Source organism: Perognathus longimembris, chromosome 28, assembly GCF_023159225.1.
Source record: "Perognathus longimembris pacificus isolate PPM17 chromosome 28, ASM2315922v1, whole genome shotgun sequence".
Lineage (NCBI taxonomy): Eukaryota > Metazoa > Chordata > Mammalia > Rodentia > Heteromyidae > Perognathus > Perognathus longimembris.
The window spans coordinates 17,615,548-17,627,302 of NC_063188.1; positions in this window are offsets into that span (position 1 = coordinate 17,615,548).

The following is an 11,755-nucleotide window of genomic DNA, read 5'->3' on the forward strand; positions in this document are numbered from 1 at the left end:
CTGTCACTTCTGTGAAGGAGAGATGTTAACAGCCTGGACTAGGGGGAAGGTACAGGTTGGATACAACTGGAAAAACTCAAGTGAGATCCTGGACATGAAGCACTTGGGATGACAACACTAAAGAAAGTTAGATGTTAGGTATGACACCCGGTCATGGGTATCTGGCCTCTCTGTATTACTTGTGTTAAAAGAGACCATAAGGTGTTTGGCTCAGGACCCCACTGAAAGGACAGATTCTTTTTGCCAAGGAGGGAAATCCTAGAGTTTCAGAATTCCACAAGATTTCTTAGGAGCTTCCCCACTTCCAAAGGCTGGGAATTAAATGGTGCGCTGGCTTCTGTTGGCTTCTTGTGATAAGAGTGCCCTCCAGTGGTCATAGTGAACATTGCAAGTGGTGTTGTGTTTTGTTTTTTGAAAGGACTTATCATCCAGGGATATGGCACAATAGGTTGAAAAAAAAAAACAAAAACCTGCCTGGCAAGCACAAGGCCCTGAATTCAACCTTCCCTACCATAAAAAGGCAAATATCAATATTTAACAGTGAAACGAAAAGAACATGTAACAAAGCCTGAAGTTATATAATATAATAAGAATATGAAATATGATATCACCTTATAGTAACAAATGAAAAATACATTTAAAGCAAACACCACAAAGGTATTCCATACAGAATTACACTGTTATTCATATTACTAATTATCATTGTTATTAAAAAAAAACTATGGCTGGGTGCCAATGGCTCACACCCATCATCTTAACTATTCAGGAGTCTGAGATCTGAAGATCATAGTTCAAAGCCAGCCTGGGCAGGAAAGTCTGTGCAACTATAATCTCCAATGGACCACCAGAAAACCGGAAGGACCAGCTCCACAGGGTGCAAGTCTTCCAAAATGTGAACCTCCAGAGGTTCTGTGAATCAAGGAGGGTGCCATGGTCATTGTCACTGGGTTGTGTAACACCCAGCTATATTCCAGTAACAAATGAAGAATAGCTTGTCTGATCTCTAGCTGAGGAGCTGGTGTCTGTCTGGGTAACCAGGAGACACTCTTCATGTGCGCCTCTGGCCTCCTCTGCTCCCTCTTGGATTGTCTGTGTTAGCTCGACTTCTTGGCTAGTTCTGAGAGATACACATTGAGAGGCTCAAGTGAATCTCCTGGGATGTGTTCTATCTAGCTAAGGGGTCTGCCTGCTACAGACCAACTCTATCAATCCCAGATTCCCTGAAGTCACTGGGTCCCACAAAGCATCAGCCATCTCCTGTGTCATCCTGCTAGTAACTGTCAAGCAGGGAGAGTTTCTTCCATGTCCCATGGTGGGATTTTATCTTGGCTTAGTTGTGTGGTATGGATCCAACTTTATTTTCTACCAGATGACTATCCAGCTTTCCTAACACCACTTATTGAATAGTGAGCATTCAAATCAATTCAGCAGAGTGAGATGCTTGTATAATGAGACGCATGTAGAGATTGAGTACAGGAAGACCAGGGTCAGGTTCCCATGTATCTCACTCACTCGAGGTATGTGCTCATTCACTGGTAAGGAGTGAGATAACTGTATTAAATTGTTGCTTTTTATCTCCTTTTTGTTCTGAGAGCTTTTATGTGAATTCCTGTAAGTTAAACACTATAGAATATATTACTTACATTCAAGGCCGACTTCCAGGCTTGCAGGCATTGTGTGAAAGGGCCTCAGCCTTCATTGGTAGAGCTCAGATCAGCACAGTCTAGATCAGTGACAGGCAAACTTTCTGGAAAGAGCCAACTAGTGACTATTTTAGACTTTTCAAGCCATATGGCCTCTTTGGCAATGACTCAACTGTTCCTTTATAGCACACAAGCAGTCATAGACAACCTCAAAAGTAATGAACATGGTTGTGTTCCAGTAAAACTTTATTTACAAAAACAGATGGTAATCAGGCAGTAGTTCACACATGTAATCCTACATTCAGGAAGCTGGGATGTGATGATTGTGGTTCAAAGGCAGCCCAGGCACGAAAGTTCATGAGACTCTTATGTCTAATAACTAACAAAAAATCTGGAAGTGGAGCTGTGGTTCAAGTGGTAGACTGCTAGCCTTGAACAAAACAATTTAGGGACAGGGCCCAGGCCCTCAGTTCAAGCCCCAGTATTGGCACACACACACACACACACACACACACACACACACACACGGAAAAGAAAGCTGGTAGGTTGGATTTGGCCCATGGATCAGAGATGGCCAACCCTTGAAAGCAACTGAGACATAATTCTACAGAACTTGTCCAGAGGTGAATTATACATTAACCACACAGGAAAGGGTCATATCCAATAGAAGTTTATGAAGAGTCCATTTGGACATCTTAAACGGGCCTTTGTCACTGCAGAGGTGGGCAGGGCTTCTGGCTTAGGTTGCTCAGTAGTATGGCCATTACTCACTCTTGAAGAGAAGGTTTCCCTGATACTCTTGGTTGGAGTCTTAACTAGGGCCATTATGCTGAAGTATGTCCCCCACTTACGCCTTCACAAAACTGTTTCTCTTATATCACTGGCCAATCCTGAGCCATCCCTTATGCTACACATCTAAGGATAGAATGAATGTGGGGATTAATAGGGCTGAATAATGCCCTAATTCACTGATAACACAACACAAAAGAGGAGATTTATGGGGAATCAATGTATTATTTCACTTCAGGATAGTTACAGAATTTTTCTGGATACTCGTTTTTTGTGTGCTGGTCCTGGGGCTTGAAGTCACTTGGGTGCTGTCCCTGAGGTGTTTTGCTCAAGGGTAGTGCTCTACCACTTGAGTCACAGATCTACTTCTGTCTTTTTTGTTTTGGTGGTTAAATGGAGATAAGGCTGTCACAGATTTTCCTGCCAGGCTGGCTTTGAACTGCGATCCTCAGATCTCAGCATGCTGAATACCTAGACTTACAGCCACCAGTGCCTGGCTTTATTATCATTTTTTTTATAGTCCTGGGGCTTGGACTCAGGGTCTGGATGCTGTCCCTGAGCTTCTTTGTGATCAAGGTTACTGCCCTACCACATGAGCCACAGCGCCACTTCCGTCTTTTTCTGAGTAGTTTATTGGAGATAAGAGTTTCATGGATGTTTCTACCCTGGCTGGCTTTGAACCACGATCCTGAGATCTCATCCTCCTGAGTAGCTAGGATTACAGGTGTGAGCCACTGGCCGCTAGCTTTATTATCAGTTTTGACTTAATCGGTGGGCTGTGGGATATAAATTGGATAGGATGTGATGTCACTGCAAATGAGTCTGAAGTAGAAGGTGATATGGATAGACACAGCTTTATATAGTTTATGGATGCATTAGCAATAAGTGGTAACTGCAGAAAGAGAGAGAGAGAGAGAGAGAGAGAGAGAGAGAGAGAGAGAGAGAGAGAGAGAGAGAGAGAGAGAGAGGTGATCAGCCTAAGTCCTGCCCGCATATGATATCATTTAATGGTAGATAAAGGAAAGGGAGCCTGTAACAGAGCTAGAGGCCTCCAGTGACATAGGAAGAAAATTAGGAAGAGTGTGGAGTCCTGAAGACTGGGGAGGAGGGAATATTCCAGAAGGCTGGATAGGTGGGGCTGAGAGGCTGAAGTCCTGAAACTGAGGTTAGCAGACCTTGGTTCCTCTTGAGGGTTGTGAGGGCAAATTGGGTGCAGGCTTCTCCCATAGCTTCTAGCAGTTTGCTTGGCATTCCTTGAGATATCACAGCACCATCTCTACCTTCAGCTTCACAAGGCCCTGTCCCCATGTGCATGTCTGTGTCTCATTCCCCCCCTTTTAGGAGGCTACCAATCTCAATGGAATAGGGCCCACTCTTTGCAATTTGACCAACAACCTTATTTCCAAGTTAAGTCATATTTCTAGGGATTGGGGGTAGGGGGCTATGAAAACAACACATGGATTTATGGAGATAGAATACAACCATGACATGCCTCACTCCCCCTAGGTCTCCTTTCTCTCTACTTCCTTTTCCAACCACTTGGCCAGGAATCATTTTGTTCTGTCCAAGTTCAACTGTGTGTGTCTCTCCCTCCCCCTTCCAGGTTTCCCCTGTCGCTTTCATCCCTCCTTTCCAGATGAGCCTTCCACTGATCTAACTCATTGGTTTACAGCAGTGAGATATGTCCTCAATTTTGGTTAGCACTTTCCAAATAACCTGGAATACTGGGGGACAATGATGGAGACAAATGTGATGGAAATCTGTGTAGTGTTTGGTAGAAGACAGAGCTGAAACCTCCATGGCCTTTAGACAGTTTCAATGCAGTCCTAGGAAATATTTTATAGTTGTTGATTTTCAGAGCTGTTAGTAAGAGATTGTAAAGAGAATAGTAGATTGTATTCCTCAAACTTGAAAGAAGGGATCCCAGAATAAGAAAGTAACTGTGCCTTTAAATGCTAGTTTTCTAATGGGAACGTTCACTCTCTTCTGCCATCTAGTGGCGACAGACACAATCAGAAAATGATTCTGTTCTTCAAAGAGGTAGAGTGGTTTGTCCCCCCTCCCACCCCCAACAAAGGGGGCAGGGAGCTTGCTGCCATTGTTGCCAAAAGGACTGTGAAGGGACTTGACTTGGAGCAAGAGGCACAGATAAGATTGGATCTTTCTGGCGTGGATGTCAGAGGTGGAGGAGAGACGCCCATGAGATGAGGGAGAGAGCGGGGCAGCAATGTGACTGAGCAGCCCGCGGCTCCAGGGTGGCAAGGCTGGTCTGGCGGCCTCCGCGCCTGAGGCCTGAGCGGGACACTGTGCTCATTCATTCCAGTACACAGACATGTCTTTCTTGTATGCAATAATGTTTTCCTTAATCCTTTTCTCATTGTAAAAAGGAATACATGTTCATTGTAAAATATTTAGAGAACCAGACAAATAATAAAAGTTTAAAACCTTTGAGGTTGATACCAAAGAGTAGCTTGGGGGTGGCTTTACATAATCATTTTCCTCTAATGTCACTCCAGAAGCACCTCTAAAGTCACTCTGAGTACAGATGCAATTTAAAGCAAAATTCTGATTGGTATGAAAAGGTAGTGTGCTGTTTCTAGACAAATCCCTCAGCCTACCTTCTAGTTGTTGCTTTGTAAAGTGTGTGCACCAGTCCTGGGGTTTGAACTCAGGGCCTAGGCACTGTCCCTGAACTGTTTTGCTCAAGGTTAACACTCCCACTTGAACCATAGCTCCACTTCCAGCTTTTTGGCGATCAATTGAAGATAAAGTCTCATGTCAGGGCTGGGAATATGGCCTCATGGAAAGAGTGCTTGCTTTGTATACATGAAGCCCTGGGTTCGAGTCCTCAGCACCACATATATAGAAAATGGCCAGAAGTGGCACTGTGGCTCAAGTGGCACAGGGCTAGCCTTGAGCAAAAAGAAGCCAGGGACAGTGCTCAGGCCCTGAGTTCAAGCCCCAGGACTGACAAAAAGAAAAAAAAGTCTCATGTCCTGGCTGACTTTGAACTTCAGTCCTCAGATCTCAGCTTCCTGAGTTAGGTAGGATTACCGGCATGAGCCACCAGCATCAGGCATAGTTTTTTTTTTCCTAATGAATAATGCCTTTGTGCACCTCCAGGATATTTCCTAGAAGTAGAATTACTAATGCCAATGTTTCTAGGCTCTCAATACCCATTGCCATATTGCTTCTAGAAAATGACACTCATTTACCCTTTTACAAGCTCTACACATGCTGTTTCCCCTGGCCTCTGCTACCAGTAGAGTAGTGGATGGCAAAGATTATGAGGTGCCAGACATAGAGTCAGAGCTGGGGATATGGGAGTAAGGAACAAAAGATGTGGTCACTGTCTCCACAAAGTTCATTTGCATGCTTGTCTACCTCCATCCCTACCTCTCCCCCTAATGAAAGCCCCGTGACAGCATAGCATTTGTCTTATTTATTTTGATATCTTCAGCAGCTTGAACAGCACCTGTCATGTAGAAAGGCTTGTCAAATGAATTACTGATCTTGAAGATATATGAAGAGCTGTAATGGATGATGGGGGAAAAGGGCTGCTGAGGGTGGGAGAGAAAGCTTCTAAAGCGGAAGGCTTGACCTCTGCAGGAAGGGGGCCACATATATCCGAGATGGGGAGAAACAGGAGGGGATGAGGTGAAGCTCAAGACATTTATATGTGTAGGGCAGTTCTTTGAGAGGGCTCTGTCAGATGCCTTTACATTTAAAAAAAACTTTAAAAATTGTTATTATAAAGGTTATATACAGTGGGGTTACAGTTACATAAGTTAGGTAAAGAGTACATTTCTTTTTGGACAATGTTACCCCTTCCCTTGCTCTCTCCCAGTTTTTATCTCCTGTCCCCATCCACAAATTGTGTAGTTTATTTTCAACATAGTGTCTAGTGGGTATCATTACTGCAATTGTTCACCCTTGGCTTTTCATTTTTAGCCTAAAATGTAGCAGAAGAGGGGATTTGAACTCAGGACTTTGTGCTTGTTCATGGTTGGAGGTCAACCACTTGAGTCACATCTTCAACCCAGATTTTTACTGGTTATTTTGGACATGAAGTCTTGTGGTCCTTTTCTGCCCTGGCTGCCCTCAAACTCCCATCCTCCTAATCTCAGCCTCCTGAGTACCTAAGACTATAGGATAATCCTCATGACAATCTGATGAGGAAAGGTATTATTGCTTTTAAGATGAGGAGGACTAATGGTTTGGATATGGCTTCAGTGTGTCTATCAATAGTTTATATGTTGGGTCTCTGGATGGCAGTGGAAGGGGATTGGGGCATTGGCTGCCTTTGTAAGGGGTTAATACAGTTCTCAAGGGACTTTGGATAGTTCTTACAAAAAGCCAGTGCTCAGCCCTTGGAGCTCTCTTGCTTCCTTGTATTGCCCTGTGATCACATGTGCCTAATGTTGTGATGTAGCTGGTAAGCCCTTACCAAACCCACACAGTATCATTATGGCCTTTGATATCCAGAACTGAGCGAAATAAACCTCTTCTCTAAGTACCCAGCCTCAGGTATGCTGTTACAGATTTTGCTGAAGGTTATATTTAGAAAGTGACAGAAGCTGAGCACGGGTGGCTCACATGTGTCATCCTAGCTACTCAGGAGGTTGAGATCTGAGGATCACGGTTCAAAGACAACCTGGGCAGGAAAGACTGTGAGACTCTTATCTGCAAATACCAAAAAGCCAGAAATGATGCTGTAGCTCCATGTGGTAGTATACTAGCCTTGAGAACAGAAGCTCAGGGACAGCGCTCAGGCCCTGAGTTCAAGACCCAGGAATGGCACAAGAAAAAAAGAAAGAAAATGGCAGAGATAGTTAGAGTCTATCTGAAGAACTAATGCCATTTTCTGTCTTTAATTCCCATGGAACAGCATGCTGTGATAGAAAAAGTCCAGGAACAGGAGCAGAGAAAGTGAATGAGATTTGAAGTTTGGCACAGCAAAGTGTGAAGCAGGGAGAGAATTTATGTTTTGGGTAAAGAAAACATGTTCAAAGGCCCTGAACTGGGATAGAGCTCTCAGCTCACTGGGAGGCAAAGAAGAGTAACCAAGTATAGCAATACTTGTAATCCTGTATCAAAATGGTTTTGTGTAAATATTTAGAATTCAGGCACCTATGTCTCATTTCAGAACTATCAAATGAGAATTTCTGATAGTGGGGCCTGCTTTTGAACAATGTCTCCAGAGGACTTTTCCATCCAATAAGATTGGGAATCCAGGGGCTGAGGATATGGCCTAGTGGTAGAGTGCTTGCCTCTCATACATGAAGCCCTGAGTTTGATTCCTCAGTACTACATATACAGAAAAGGCCAGAAGTGGTGTTGTGGCTCAAGTGGTAGAGTGCTAGCCTTAAGCATAAAGAAGCCAGGGACAGTGCTCAGGCCCTGAGTGCAGGGCCCAGGACTGGCAAAAGAAAAAATTTGGAATCCATCCGTGCAGACCCTGATAGAATATGGGAAGATTCAGGTTTTGTTGGAAATCTCATCTAATGTGATATTTACCTGAAGAATTTAGGTCCTGGGAAGTCACTGGAAGATTGGGAATGAGTGCTCTTAAATCAGGCCGCTTGTTGTAAAATGGATTGAAAGGTAGCAAGGCTAGACAGGAGAAGAAGTAGGAAGCTGTGACAGCAGTCCATGCAAGGAATGCTGGTGGCCAGGATCAGGAGGTGACGAGAAAGGTGACATCAAAGTGCAAGTACTAGGAAGGGGGAGAAACCAAGGCTACACTAGTACTTAGCTGACATAACTGGATGGCTAGCACTGGCATTCTCTGGCTTAGGGATGACTGATGTGGGCTTATTTGATATAAAGTAAGTCCATTTTGGACCTATGAAGCTTAAGATGCCTGGGAGGCATCCAAGGGGAGATGCCACCTAACTAATTGGAAATACTAGACAGGAAAGAAGAAGATAGGTGAGCTGGAAATACCTATTTGGAGAGGAATGAATGAACAAACACAGTAAGTGAAAAAATGCCCGTCAGTTAGGATGAAGATGTTGAATGAGCATAAGGAAGCTGATGGAGACATCTGGACACATGGGAGGGAAACATGGCTAGGCTTGCAGGAAGGCATGCACTGCCTGTATACACGGCTGAGAGTAGCAGTGAGCTGAGTATTATGGTGCAGGACTATAATCCCTAATCCAGGGCTAAAAGGCATGCCTAGTGAGTGTGAAGCCCTGAGCTCAAACTGCCAAATTTGCTTAATCTCAGATATTCTGTTATTGCAACAGAAAAAATGGATTAATACATTTCCTCAGACCTAATGGCTCCAAAACTCTGGAGGTGAAGCCCAGCCCTTTAGGTAGGTCTTAATAAGCCCTCAGGTAACGTTGATGTGCAATCCCGTTTGAGGACTACTATCCTAAGGAGTGTTAAAGATATTTTGAAGCTGGGCATGGTGTCTCATGCCTGTCATCTTACTCAGGTGAATAAGAAGCCTGGGCAAAAAGACAATCTCCCTACCATTACAACTAAAAACAGCTAGCCATGCCCCTGTCATCTCGATTATGTGGGAGGTATAAGTAGTCAATTGTAGTTGATCTGACAGAGTGGAAAGCCCCCTCTCACCTTTTCTTCACTGTGCCATGTTGTCACTAATGTAAGTAACCAAGTGATAATAATTGGTTCAGTCATTATTCCCTCGAATACTCTCCCCATTCAAACAATGAAATTGGACTAGAGCATCACTAAGGTTCTTTCGTACTTCATGATCCCCTAGCTGCAGTGTATGTCTTTGGATTATTAGGTAACACCACGAGCTCATTTTTCAACTTGCTCTGTCATTAGGGAGGAAGGCATAATGGCTTTCCTAGAGCAGAAATCCAGCCTGCTGGTGATATGTAAATACTGCTGGCTCTCGGTTTCCATTTGCTGAAGGGAAGATGGCTCTGAAAAGGAAGTAATTTCTTCTGCCAAATCTATGCTTTGGGTGGGGCTAGAAAAACTATTCCTGACAACACTGAGTCAGCACATTCATCTGGGTCAAGCTCACAGTTAGAGAGAACTGGAAGAGGGCCCAGGCTGAGAAGAAACCTCCAGCTGAGGCCTCTTCAGTCTCAAGGGGAAATGGATTTAGAATCAACATTCAAAATTCAGATCAGGGGAATTCTCTCAATATATTAGAGTTCAGACTAAAGCTTGCCTCCCAACAACTAAATGTATGTACTTCATCCTTCTAGAGGATAAAAGTTAAAAACTGGTTTTCAAAAACTGCAGAATAGCCAGGCGTCAGTGGTTCACGCCTGTAATCCTCGCTGCTCAGAAGGCTGAGATCTAAGGCTCAAAACCAGCATGGGCACGAAAGTTTGTGAGACTCCTATCTTCAATTAAGCACCAAAAAGCCAGAAGTGGAGCTAAGTGGAGCTATGGTTTGTGGTACAGAGCTAGCCGTGACCAAAGAACTCAGGTGCCTAGGGCCCGAGTTCAGTCCCAGGACCTTCATGCACACAAATATGTATGCGTGCCACACATCCACCCCCCCCCCACGGCTGGCCCCCGAAAGTGGACAACTACCTTATTATTCTCTCAAAGTACATAGCTTCTCATCTTTGAGGGGAAATAATGGGTTTCTTTTTTTCATGGTGCTGAGGATCAAACTCAAATTCTCACATACTCTGCCACTGAGGTGCAATTGCAGCCTGAGAATTCTTGTAATCAGTATTTCTCTGGAAGACAACTGACGAAGGTACAGGTACAGATGACGGACACTGTAGTAATGTTGGATATATCTCCCTTCCCAGCTCCCTCTTAGTAAGACCACACGTTCATTTTTCACACAACATATATTTATTCAGAAAAATTGCAATAAATTATAATTTAAAAAAGATGACATGAAATACAGAATCCCACTAGCAGCATTGCTTAGTGACCAAGACATTTTGGGGAAAATATAACAAAAACTTACACATTAAGAATCAGAAAATGGTGAAAGAAAGACCAATGCTACATCACCCCATGGATTCAAACTATTTCTTCCTAAAACGATGGGTGCAGAATCCTGCCCTACCACTTGGATCTGAAACCCTTAATTTATGAAATAGTACCATGGAAGAACTAGGAATTAGGGATTGGGATGCTGGAAAAAAAAAACATGGCAGGGAAGTAGATTTCCTATGTGTTGTGTCTCCTACCTAGAGATTGTCAAAAACCCTCAACCCTGTACATATCCCAGGATTAGCTGGGAAAAGTTGAGGCGGTATATCAACTTCGTGCTTTGGCCTGATGAAGGAAGAAAGGACACTGGGTGTATGCCACACAGAGCCCCTAACCAACCACATCCTTGGTCACACAAAGAACTCAGATTGGCAAGATACTAGGAAATGGGCATAGGAATGATAGTTTTCTGTTAAAAACCCTGCCCTTGCTCCTATCATTTGCTTCTTTCTGAGATCACTTTCTGGTCTAGTGGATATCACAGAACTGTTCTGTTCTCGGTCTGTCATTAACTAGGTTCACTGTGTACCTAGCCCCAGACCTATCAGATCTTCAGCTTTTTGGCACCAATAATTTGACTCATATTTCTCTACCTCCCAATAGGTAAAAGTTTAACCAGTACATGGGAGGATACATGCCCTTGGTTCCCCCAAATAACTCAAATTTAAAGACATGTGGAACTGCATAACCATTCAGTGGTGCAGGTTCCCGTGACCCTCTCCTTGAATGCACGAAAAGATTACTGAATAAACGAAGACTGCACCAGAACCTGGACATTATACTCCTTAATACAATGATAATAGGCAAAAATGAATCAACTTAATGAGGGTTTTAAGAAAGAAAAAAAAAAGGAGGAAACAAGTTTCATCAGGCAGTTTTGCAGTCCATGGCTAGAGGCCTGTACGTCAATCAGCAAATGAACTATTTAAAAGGCTGTTGCACAAAACTTGAATAAATGAAAAGCATAGAAGGTCATCTCAAGTGAGAGAGGTAAGATGCACAGCAGGCCACACTGGTCAGTCTCTTTTACACAACACTGACTATAGTGACTGGGAGCCAACGAGTCTTTAAATCCTGTCTTGATGAAGCCAGATGTAGAGTCCAGAGTTAGTCCTTCCGAGGGAGGGGGTGACGTCTGTCCTAGAGTTATGTGAAAAGATTGTAGAAGGGGTTCCACAGTGGCCCACCTGAGTTGCATAGACTCTTTTACTGTGCTGTAGATCCTAAGTGAGTGATGGGTCCCCTGACACCCAGGATGGATCCTATGCCAAATATGGATAATAAGCAAGAAAGAGAGAAAGGAAGCAGGACCTGTGAAACATACATGTACTCACTCGTGAAGTGCATCTCTTCTGACTGTGATTCTCACA